A 13,291-nucleotide genomic window follows, 5' to 3' on the forward strand; every position below is an offset into this window, starting at 1 on the left:
TGCTCCGCTTTGCCCCCGAAGGTCTTTGTTTCCCAATTTACTTTTTTTTGTTGACTTGATTTCCTCCCACATCATCATTCTATATATCTTTTTTTTATTTTTGCTTTCGAAGTCCTTTGGCTCAAAATCCGCATTATTATTTGAAGATTATTTTTGTTATTTAAAAAAAGTCGGAATTCATTTTTCCTCCCAAATTACGATTTCAATATTATTATTATTATTATTTTTTTTTTTTTTTGATAATCCGATTGGACATTTGGTTGAGAGAATTTGACGACACGAATCCAATATTCCTCTTCAACTTATTCACTCTATATATATTTTTTATTATTTATAGGATTTATAGTACTAAGGGAAATTATTTCAACCGATTCGACTTCGGCTGCTTTAATTGAATCATACATTGGTAATCTCTTTATTTTCTGGATTCAGAGTATGTAATCGGGGATGATTAAACTATTGAAATATTGTGAGTTAATGCGCATTGAGTTGTTGATAATTACTGTATATAGGGTGTCCGAAAAAATATACCGATTATTGTCTGGATTGAGAATTATTCGATTGAAGAAGTATTTTGATAGTAAATATTTCAGAATTAGACGTGATATGTTATTAGCATTTGAAATGTGTTTTCTAATAAATTAATTTTGAATAAATTATTTCGATATTGAAGAACTTTGGAGTTGTATTTAAAAATTGAATCAGAGCACAGACTTGAGAAATTTTGAAATTTAATTAGATTGTAGTTTAATTGAAATGCAAAGAAAGTATTAATTAAAAATATTACAAATATTTTTGAGAATTTAGAATTCGACTCAATGAATATAGTCTTGATAATAAAATTTTTGGATAAAAAGGGATTTTTGTGATTAGGAATTAATTCCGAAATTTCAATATTAAAAGAGAATAGGATCGTTTTTTCTTATAAGTAGTAAATTCATTTATTCTAATATTTTAATTAATAGATATATAATTACATTCAGTGTTCAGCTTTTATTAATTTATTAATTGCGGATATACTCAATATTAGTAGTAGGGTATGTATGTAGGTTCTAGGACACTTTTCCCCTCCACCCCTAACTGCCAAAAATTACAAATCCACCACTAGCCATAGTACTTTAACACAGAAGGATAATCCAAAGTGAGATTGAATATGCTTTTATGACATTTAAAGTCATAAAAACTTACATCTAAAAACCTACATCTATAATTACACTACACTACACTACTTATAATTACACTTTTACTCTATCCCATAATGACCCCAAGCTAATGTATTTACACCATCTCGCATAATATATCTTTTATCGTCCGAGGAATCTAGTCCCAGCTTATGAACGGTTATGCTATATATATCGTGCTTATAACTCCTAATGAGGTTTATGTCTTTATACGTTTTAACATTTTTAAATAAGCTTTCTTTATAATCATTAAACTGCAACTCCTTTGATATTTCAGCTTTAGTTACTCCTTTAGTTTCTTTCTCTTCTTTATTTTCTACTTTATAAGCATATATCTTTGATCTCAATCCAATAAACTCCGTCATTATCTTACCTTTATTCTCATCTTTCATCTTAGCTATTACTTTTTTGTTTATTAGTGGTAGTCCATATATATTATTTTCCCCGTATTCACTCGTATCAAACTGGTCAACTATTTCTACTATATCTTTATAAAAGTCATCAGCTTCAATCTCATATATAAAGCTATCAGTATCCATATAACATAAATCTATATTGTTTCCATATTTCGGTTTCATCGTGTTATAGTGAAAATCATACATTAATAGCTTTGATAGTTCTAATACACTCATACCAACATATATTGGCTTATTAAATGTTAAACTCTCTTTTTTCATATGTATAGCACATAAATTCTCTGTAAATATTGTTCTGTAATCAAAATTTGGTTTTGCAATAAATTTTTCTACTCTTTCAGGATCACATTCTAATTGTATGGGCTGCCTCTTTCTAATATTTTCCATAGTCTTTCCAAATACCGAGTTATTCATGAGCTTATAAAAATCTTCTTCAAACTTGTTTTTAGCTTGCGTTCTCATATTTGTATTTAAATCAATGTATTTCTTTAACCAGTCTGATTGTTTGAATTCTAATACTCTATGCACTTTCTTTAATTTCATTCCAAGCGACATATATAGTTTTAAGTTCCTATAGTGAATTACATATCTTTCCTTATTATAACGTGTTGTTAGTAGTTTTGATTGTTTAGATTCTGGTGGACACATGTTTTCTGGAGCTAATGGTAAATCAGAATGTTTGTTGTGTAAATACTTCGGATACTCTAAATCTACTTCTAATATGTAACCAGTTTCTGAGTCATCTGGAATGTTCATTATATCTATGTAAGGTTTAACCCACTTAAAATCTTTATAAGGCATGTATTGACTCATCGCTCATCCATATAAGTTGTTTGCGTCTAGATATGCTAGGTATGTTGAACACTCATCTTTATTATAATCTTGCATATATTTATTGTTAGCTTTTACATATCTTTTACTACATTGTGAGATTCCTCCTCGTATACCCTTTTCTAGCATTAGTATTTTATCATAATCAGTTAACATTTCTAAGTTAATTTTAGTCATCTTTAACATTGCATCCCACGATAGGCCCGGTGCTGTATAATACCAAGCAGGATATAATCCATATGCCTTTAAGCACACATCTCTAAAGTTTTCAAATATATCTGTTAATTGGAGGACATTTGTTTTGTTATAATATTCAGTTAAGTCCCTCACTAACTTCAGATTGAATTCTTTACAAACTTGTACATGAAGCTTATGACGTTCAGGACTCATTTTTTCTCCTGTTAATCTGTTTGTAAATTTGTCTATAGATAGTGGAACAGATTCTTCTAATTTTTCAAATGAATCAACATAATCAAATGGATAATCACCTTTAGTATTAACTAGATCAAGTTTATCGATCGTTAAAAACTTTAATGTTTCTCGAAATTGTTCTGGTTTTAAATTACTAGTTAACTCTGCTAAACTCTTTGGCATAAATCTAAAAGAATCAACAAATCTTAAATTTATTCCACCTTTTTTTGGTTCTGCTTTTACATATTTTTCATATGTTATATACCTTTCTTCATTGTTTGCAATCAGTTTAATTTTCTGTGTATCATAAGCTAACTCCTTAATAAACAAATGCGTATCATAACCAGTTAAGTTGTGAAGAAATACAGGAACAAAGTTAGGATTTTTATTGTTTAAATTACAATAACTATGAGCTGCACCTCTAAACTTTCCACTTAAATGATCATTATCTCTTACTTTTGCTTTATTTTTATTTATCTTATACAAACACTTTTTTAAGTCATGCTTCCATTCTTCTATTTTTTCACTCATATCATCTTTATCCTTGTAGAACTGTATTTTCTTCTTTAATATATTTATTTTTTTCTCAACAGCTGGTGGTAAGTCATTCAAGTTTTTCTCACATATATGACAAGTATCCGAACAGTTATAAGCTTCTATTTCCTGCTTACTAAGCGGGACCATATCAACTACCCTGTTATATATTTCCTTAATTTCTATTGCTTCCTTTTGTAACATTTCAATAAATACTTTTGCAGCATCTGGGCCTATATAACTAACAGGGGCTTTATAGTCCCCATTTGAATATTTAACATACTAACAAAAACTCATTGGCTCATGCTTTTGATATTTTACTGTTTTACTACAATTATGCTCTATTTTTAACTTACATAAGATGCATTCAAGGTCGGCAATTATCACAAATGGAACTCTTAATGATCGATTATAGTTTTGAAACTTTATTTGATTGTCGTATGGTTTTGGAAGTTCTATTCTAACAGCCTCATGCTCTTTACAATATAGCTCATGGTTTTGCAACTGCTTCTCATTTCGAAAGTGCCTCGTTAAACATCTGTCGCAGAAGTATAGTTTTTCCTCATGTTTTGTCACTTGACTTCTTATTAATCGTGATAGTTTTTTTATCCAACAAAAATGATTGTTTTTTCATCTTTTACATATAATAAATTGATATGAGTTTCCTGCTTACTTTTTGTGATTTGAAGTGGATATACATTATAGTTCTTGTCATAGCTGTAAACATTGATGGAGATATTACTTCTTCTTTCAAATTTTGGAATATCTTTTAATTGTACAGGAAATTCAATATTATCACAATACTTCTTTTGCAACTCACTAACAGGCTGTTTATAATGTGAAGGTCTTTCAGGATGTATTTCAACAGGTTTTAAGCAACTTGCAATAGAATACAAGAAACATTTATTGTCTTTATTTTTAACATTAATCACTGCTTTCTTATCTTTAATTGGTTTAGGAAGTTCAATATAGGAAGAAGCTCTTAATGGTACATATTTGTTTAATCTGATTTGTAAGTATTTAATTTGGTGTAATGTCCATCCTGATCCTCTACCTTCAAACTCTTCCATTTCTCTACGAAGTTTTTGTTTTGCATAAGATATATATTCATTTAAGTCAGTTGATTCTAATATTCTCTCGTTTGATGTTTTGAAATTGCGCTCTTGTATTTCTTTATCTTTAATATAGTCACAAATGAAAACGAGATTTACTTTAACAGGGTTGAATTTTAATTCTTCTTTGATTTTGTTAATAGCAACTCTTCCACTTGTATCTAAAAATTTTATTGGGTCTTTATATCCTCCTGTGTTTTCAACTTTAATGGTTTGTAAACGCTTCTTTAATGCTGTTTCTTCTAATTCTACTTTTATAGGTATACGTGCTGGTTTCGGTTCTTCAATTACTTCTTGTTTAAATGGGAATATATCTCTAATCTGTCTTCTGCTTTGTTCATCATCATATTGTTTAAGAAGGTATATCAGTTCTGCTTTTCTTAATCGGGAATTATCTTCTGATCCCCCTCTCTTTACATTGTCGTCTTAACTCTACTACAGTAAATCTATTATAATTACTCATCTTATTTATTATATAGAAAATCTTACTATGCTCAATTTTTATCTTCGCCGGATTATTTCAGTTCATTTTTGAACTATTTTTACTTCCATATATCCTAATACAACGCTTAACATTGTACACTCCTGCCATTGTCTACATATTACGCGTTGTATTAGAACACGACTTTGATGAGAATAACCCATCAAAGTCACATATACACATATTAAAATTAAACCATTTTTGTAAACTTACTCTGTACCTGATATTTCATTATTGGCTTCTGTACCACCAAGTCTAATCTCATATAATGGCTGATGATGGTCACCGGTTTTTTTCCGGGAGCCATGCTTTTTCTCATAATATTCAACTCGTCTCTTAGATCGTTTATTTTCTAACCAATGGTCAAACCTCTTTCAGATATAACTGAAGCTGCTTCTTTGTCTCCTCCTGTTATTAAGTACGTAGAGCGACTCCTATAATTAGAGGAAGCGCTTTTTCTATCATGAATAGTTTTGAACGTAGAACCAAAGAGTACAGCCCAGACTCGTTAATGAAAATTGTATGTGGTTGTGGATTAACGCGGGGCATTGATTCAATGCCCCTAACTTCTGAAAAAGTATTCTTATCTTCTTCGTCTACCGTTACCATAAGCGTGTTTAAATTTCAAGACCAAGAGCTTCTAACTGTGATCGATGTTAGCGGAGCAATATGGTTCAAAGGTAAGGACGTTGGAAAAATTTTAGAGTATGAAAAGACAAGAGACGCAATTCAAAACAACGTCAAAGAAAAATATCAAAAACAATTTAAGGATCTAGAGGTGGGGGCCAGCGCGAGCGGCCCCCTTTCAAACATGCAACCTCATACAATTTTCATTAACGAGCCTGGTCTCTACTCATTCTTAACAAGCTCCAAAAAGCCTAAAGCAGAACCGTTTCAAGATTGGGTGTTCGAGGAAGTGTTACCAAAGTACACTCCTACCGTTGTATTAGAACACGACTTTGATGAGAATAACCCATCAAAGTCACATATACACATATTAAAATTAAATGATTTTTGTAAACTTACTCATCATCATCATCATCATCGTCATAATCATCACTACCATATTTATATTCATCATCACTGCTCAAATCAGATGTTTTTTGTTGCATTATTAATAATTCTCTTTCCTTTAACAGTATTTGCTTCTCTAGTAGTGCTGCTAAGAGTTTAAGGTCATGATGAATTAGTTTTAGTCTACCATGTAATAAATCAAAATCTTTCTCCATATTTAATATATAGAAAACTAACAAAAATGAGATAAATTTAAAAAATCTAAGAATAAAAACGAACATGACTAGTGCTAAGGAAATATTATCTTACAAACCTATATTTGATTGTGTATGTAAACATTTAGATATTGGTGGTTATAATGATGAAGACAAAATAAATTTTAGCGTGTCCATAGGTATGTTAGATCATTTGTTCAAGAAAGCTACTAAAGAAAAGAACTCATTTCTCATACAAAACATTCTCTATGCAAACGTTATGATTTTGTCTGATGAGATATTAGATTCACTGACTGATGAACAATGGTTATCTATAGGTTATGATGATTATGAGGAGGAATATAACTATGATCATATTACAGAAGATTTCATACGCAAATATCAGGAGAAAGTTAATTTGAGCGAAATATGTTTATGGAAAAAGTTATCAGAAGAGTTTATAAGAGAATTTGCAGATAGAGTTGATTGGGAGATTATTTCAGGAAGCCAAGACTTATCAGAAGACTTTATAAGAGAATTTGCAGATAGAGTTGATTGGAAAGAAGTATCGTATAATCAAAACCTATCTGAAGAATTTATTAGTGAGTTTATAGATAAAGTTGATTTTGATGCTATATCTTATGGAAACAAACTCTCTGAAGCCTTTATACGAGAACATGCAGATAGTTTCTTGGAGGTGCTTATCTGAAACTCAACAATTATCAGAAAACCTTATAAGAGATTACGCTGACAAAGTAGATTGGGAAGCAATTACATTGTTTCAAAATTTAACAGAAGGATTTATTGCAGAGCTCAAAGACAGAGTTCATTGGCATAACATCTCAATTTATCAAGACCTCTGTGTAGAGTTTATATATGTATTTAGACATTACGTAGATTGGAGAGTTATAATAAGAAAATATCATAATAATCCCGATTTAGGTAGTATATTGAATTTAGCATTCGGTGTTATAACAGATGGTTTGTTTAATGTTTAACTAATTAACTCTTATGATTATTATATCATAAAAGTCGTAACCTTAATTATTATATCATAAAAGTTGTAACCTTAATTATCAGATAATAACCTATCATACAAGCGATCTATACTGTTAATCAATTCTTCTTCTGATAGTGATGTCCAAAACTCATTGCCTTTACCTTTACGAATATCTAGTTCTTGCTGCATTAGGTTGAATAGCTTAATACTGTTAGGATCTCTAAACTTTTCGTATATTATTACGTGATTGGGATATTTTTCTTCTGCTTCATTAAGATGCTTATATAGACTTCTCTTTTGGCATCTGATAGCATAATAAGGGAAAGGATCATTACGTTTGTTCTTCTTATATATGATTAGACAATTATCTTTTAACACATCATCTATATATGGCGCTGCAATTTCTTTTAAGCTCTCATTTTGAATTCTCAATCTCTCCATTGTTTGTTCTATTTCTTCTACTTTTCTTTGCAACTCTTCTTGGTCTTCTTGAATTTGTTTAAAATTAGAAACGAAATAGTTTTCGATAATATCATAGCATTTGTCATAGTAGTCTTGTGATACCCATAAAGCAATAGCGAGAAATATCTTTATACATATATGTTCCTGAAATTAGATTGTTTATTTCGTTACCAGCTAGTTTTACTGTGTAAGATGAGTTTCTGAAGTTCCTGGAATCCGAGGAACTTCGAAGTTTGTTGTAGTAATCTAATAACTCTTTTGATTCTTTATTTTTCAGCCAGTTGTCAAACCTTTTACCTCCGCTCTGACACAACTTAGTAGCGTTAAAGTATCCTGTACTCTTATCTATAATCAACTTGAAATCACCAAAAATACCATACCAATAATTGTCTTTAATCTGCTCATAGCAAATATCGTTTAAACTATACGAATTATCCATAGTACTCATATTTATTATATAAAAATGTTAATTTAACCATTTTCAGAGTTTTTATCCACACAAATAGATTCTTATCACCATCTTATCATAAGTACGTAGAGCGACTCCTATGATTAGAGGAAGCCCTTTTTCTATCATAATATTCTATTAGCTCTTTTGATTCTTTATTTTTCAGCCAGTTATCAAACCTCTTACCACCACTCTGACACAACTTAGTAGCATTGAAATAAACGTATGTTCCTGAGATGATTGTGTTTGTTTCTTTATTTCCTCCTGTTATTTGATAAGTAGAGCGTCTGCCAGAAAGTCGACCTACGCTTTTTTTATTGTAATAGTCTCTCTTTTAAACTCTTATTTTATTGTAATAGTGTAACTCTTTTGAACTTTTATTTTCTAACCAGTGTTTAAATTGTTTACCTCCACCATGACACAATTTAGTAGCATTCAAGTAACCTGTGTTCTTATCTATAATCAGTTTAAAATTGCCAAAGATACCATACCAATAGTTATACCGGCTCTGGAAATATATGCTATGAGAGTAACGTTTCATTACTGTGTAAGATGAGTTTTTGAAATCGTGGACAAGGGGGAGTTTTACCCCCCCTTACAGAACGTTCATCCTCAAACGGTTTTTATCAACGAGTAACGGTTCGCAGCCTTTTATGGAATAATAGCCATAAAAGACAAACATTTATATTTACATTACAACATTACTTTTATCTATCCAACTATTATGTGAATTATCAAAACCTAGCCATTTAACATATACTTTATCACCTTTCTTTCTTAACACCTTTTCCACCAAGTATTCATCTTTATGTTTCGTCTTTAATAGTTCTGCTTCGTAAAATCTACCTTGCACATCTTCCTCTTCTAAATCTTTAATTCTATATGTAGGCGGATTGGATGGAATAACTTCACTAATAACAAATACTTCTGTTGACCAATTAGGTGTATATCCTTTTTCAAATAACCCTTTCGACTTACTTATACGAACATGATCACCTAACTTGTATTTGGGTTTAACACGCTTATATTCTTTTTGATACACTTTTTCCAATATTGTTCGCTCATTCTTCTTATTAACTTCTATAGGTTTTAAACCAATTGTTCTATGAATTTGATGATTATACTCTTTAACTAGTGTTGGTAATATCTCTATCCATTTATAATTTCCTTGTGTTGTGAACTTCTTCCACATGTTCTGTTTAAGTGTTTTATTAAATCTTTCAACAACAGAAGCTTTCTTACCACTATAGGTTGAGTAATGATTAATCTTATTTTCATCCATTAACTTCTTAAATTCTTTATTGTAAAACTCTTTACCTTGATCAGTTTGTAAGTTACTAGGTTTTCTCATTTTTAATATGGATTCGAATGCTTCTGTAACATTCTTACCACTCTTATCTTTAACAGGAACAGCAAACGCATATTTCGAGAACACATCTATAATCGTTAGCAGATACTTATAACCTTTATTTAATTTGAAAACACCTTTTAACACTCCACCATCCATTTCTACAAGATCAGCTTGCCAAAGATCATCGATACCTTTTATAACCACACTTAATCTGTTAAAGTTTTTTCTAGATGGTTTGTGAATTTCTTCTATAATGTCTTCTCTAACACCTTTACCTTCTTCTAGTCAATCAGGCTTTTTAACGAATTGAGTTTTAGTAACACCACATACAGAACAAATACCTTTCTTTAGATATCTTCCATTCTTTGTTTGTTCAATTCTAATGGTATCTTTCTCCGTATCTGTCAATTTCTTACACTTAACACAATACATCATTATTTATTGTATAGAAAATCAACAAAAAAATTAAAATTTATCAATACCTAATACTGAACTCTTTAGCTTTGGGCTTCTTTGATGATAACACTAAGGAATACAGACCAGACTCGTTGATGAAAATTGTACGTGGCTGAAGTGGTATTTTTTTGATACCACTTAAAGCCGAATACTGTTGTTGTGGATTAACGCGGGGCATTGATTCAATGCCCCTAACTTCTGAAAAATTTTTCTTATCTTCTTCGTCTACATGATCTTGGATGGCGTTTCTGGGTGCCGACGAACTATCAATGTTTGTGTAAAGTTGTTACTAAACCTGCCGAGGGCTACGCTGTAGCCCCCCTTGGCTTTTGTATTCGTTTTGATATCCAAGAATGTTCCCAACGTCCTTACTTTTGAACCATATTGCTCCGCTATCATCGATCACAAGAAGCTCTTGGTCCTTCCATATTTATTATATAGCAAACGTCTTTAGGAAAGCTCTCTTTCTATGTACAATATAACAAACAAAAATTGACCTTCCATAGCTGAATTTTTATTTGGTTTAATCGTTATTATATCATTCTTCTTAAAACCAAAAGGTACATTTTCGATCAAAGTATCACCTAAATATATGTCTAAAAAGTATTTATCCAAAATTAATTCCATGTGCATTATTTTTCCATTATAGAGAAATGTGTAACCATTAGAAAGATTGAATATTTTAAAGATTGGCTTCTTAACATTCTTAATTCTCAATCGTCATAATAAAGGTATAGTTTCTTTCTGCATAATCAATTTAGTAGTATCCATCCTAATCTTTTCAATATCTTCTTTCTTTATGTATGTGTCTTGTAACGTTTCTAATGCATCTTCAAATCGTTTTCTATCGTTCTATAATTGGGCTTCTATTGACCTAAGTTGACTTACGCTAACAAGATCATTTAAATTCTCCAACAATTTTAATTTTTCTTCACTAATATCAACATTGTCTTTTCTATCTTTAACATTACCAAATATATCCATACTCATTTATTATACAGAAAATGTCCATTCTAATTTTTCAAAACATTTCTTTAACATCTCTATTTGTTTAGATGAGTGTTTAAAATCAATATCAACATGAGCATCGTGCTTTTTCAACAGATGGTACAAAACACATTTTAAGTTAATAAACAATACTCTTTTCGGATACAGTTCTTTAAAGGTTTCGTATAAGTTTTCGAACTCATTTATAAGTGTTTCCTCCATATGTCGTAAGTTTAATGGTTTTTGATTGGTTAGGTGATAGTGTATTAAATAGACATCATCATAATATTTTGTGTATTTGTTTTTCTTTCGTACTTCTAAAACATCTTTTGTTGATATTAAATCTTTTGATATATCTCTAAATTCATCATTTAACACTTTGAGCACATCTTTGGAAATAATTCTATCCTGTAAAGCTTGCAAACGAGATAACTGTAACTTAAATCTTTTTATAGTATCATACCATGGTTTTCTTACGCAAGCAGCTTCCATTTCTTCACAAGTACTGTAAACCCAACCACTCTCTACAGAACAATCATCACAAATGTATCTACTCATACCTTTTGTTAATGACTTACTACCACAATTACTGCATTCTAATGGTCTAGAGCTATAATTTGACAACAAGTCCTTTAAGGTAATTATTGGACGTAACTTTTCCAACTCTTCTTCCGTGTACAAAAATTTAGGTATTAACATTTTCCATAAATCAATAACATTTTATACGTTGTTTTTATCTTTTAAGTCTATCTCGCTAACATCCTCAAAATACTGATAAAAATTATATCTGCTTCCATATTTATCTTAAAACAAAACTTTTATGGATATAAGCCATAAAAGTACTTAAACTTAATCATTTTTAATCATATTCATAACATCACTAAAAGAATACCCTTGATTTAGAAGATTTAAAACCTTAACACAAAGATGACCACATATAACTGAATTAAAGTCTTGTATTCGTTCATCATTGTAAAATAAGTTTTTGGCACCAAGATATTGTACTAGCTGCTTAGGAGGAACACCACCATAAGAATCGAACACGTACTTTATGTTGTTATCTTTCCAATAGCATATCCAATGAGTACCAATGTTTTCTGATTTATCGAGGTTAACTATACCACACTCATGCACATAGGGTTTTTGTGGAAGTTCATCACTCATAAATACACCTCTAAATCGTTTTATCTTTAATTCTTTAACCAACCTCTCTATATCAAAGTTGGTTAATGGTTTTAGTTTTTTGACATCTTTGGTTTACCTGCCCCCTGCTTTTCTTCCATAGCCATAATGTGTCTCTTTTGTTCTTCAAGTTCTTGTTTATTCTTCTTAGCATCAAGTACAGTTTTAGTAATCGCTGCTGCACCACCTGCTAATGAACCGACCGCTCCTAAAGCTGCTAAAATGGCCGGAATTGTAAAAATAAAACCACCCATATGCTCTTTCTTAATCTTTTTCATTTGTGCAGTAGTTAAAGTTAAATCCATTCCTTTACCTTCTTTAATTTTCTTAGATTTATCATTAAGTGTTTTCTTTGTTAATACATGATCAATATTTAAATCCTTTAGTTCGTTATAAGGAACACTAAACATACAACCTTTAATAGAACACATCTTCCTATTTATTTAAGAGAAAATCTTAGTTTGTAAAAGTACCGTTGTTGTAGCTCCACCAAAATCAATTAAGGAATCATTCACATCTGTTATCCTTATCTCAAAATTATCAACCTTGTCTTTGGATATAGGGAAAAATAATGGATAAGTAGGCTCATAAAAAATACTATGTTTAAACTCGGCATCTGTTTTAAATGATGCTATAATTCCTGTTTCTCTATGTGTGTATTCTGTATCTTTAACGAACATACCATCTGCTATATTACAGTGAACATTTATAGTATCAAACGCGTAAAACTTTGGCAACTTACTTCCAATATGTGTTTTGTTCTTTCCTAAAAATTCAAGAGCATTAAACCCGAGGACAGTACCTAAATTTCCTATTACGATATCAATATCACCTGTTTTTATTTTTACTCTATTTGTTATATGATCCTCTTTTAACGTTATGTTTATGGAGTGAGATTTTAAATAATCATTAAGACTGTTTAAGCTGTATTGTCCATTTGGTATAAGAACAGGTTCATCTCCATAGTTAAACCACGTATTATGTGTAACGTTTGGTGTTAGATATGTACTGTAAAACCCAACTAGTCCTATACATAAATTGCTGTTACTGTTGTCTAATTCATAATGGAGTTTCTTCTTGAAAACAGAAGTATCATTCGTTAACTTAAATACCTTAGCCATTTATTATATAATAAATGAATGAGTTTGATTTACCTAGAGATATTCCAAGAGAGAAAGTAATCAAGTTAATAGAAGATATCATTCAAAAGTTAGAATACAGTTTAAAGAAG

Source organism: Thermobia domestica, chromosome 5 (assembly GCF_964235325.1).
Source record: "Thermobia domestica chromosome 5, izTheDome1.hap1.1, whole genome shotgun sequence".
In the NCBI taxonomy this organism is placed as follows: Eukaryota; Metazoa; Arthropoda; class Insecta; order Zygentoma; family Lepismatidae; genus Thermobia; species Thermobia domestica.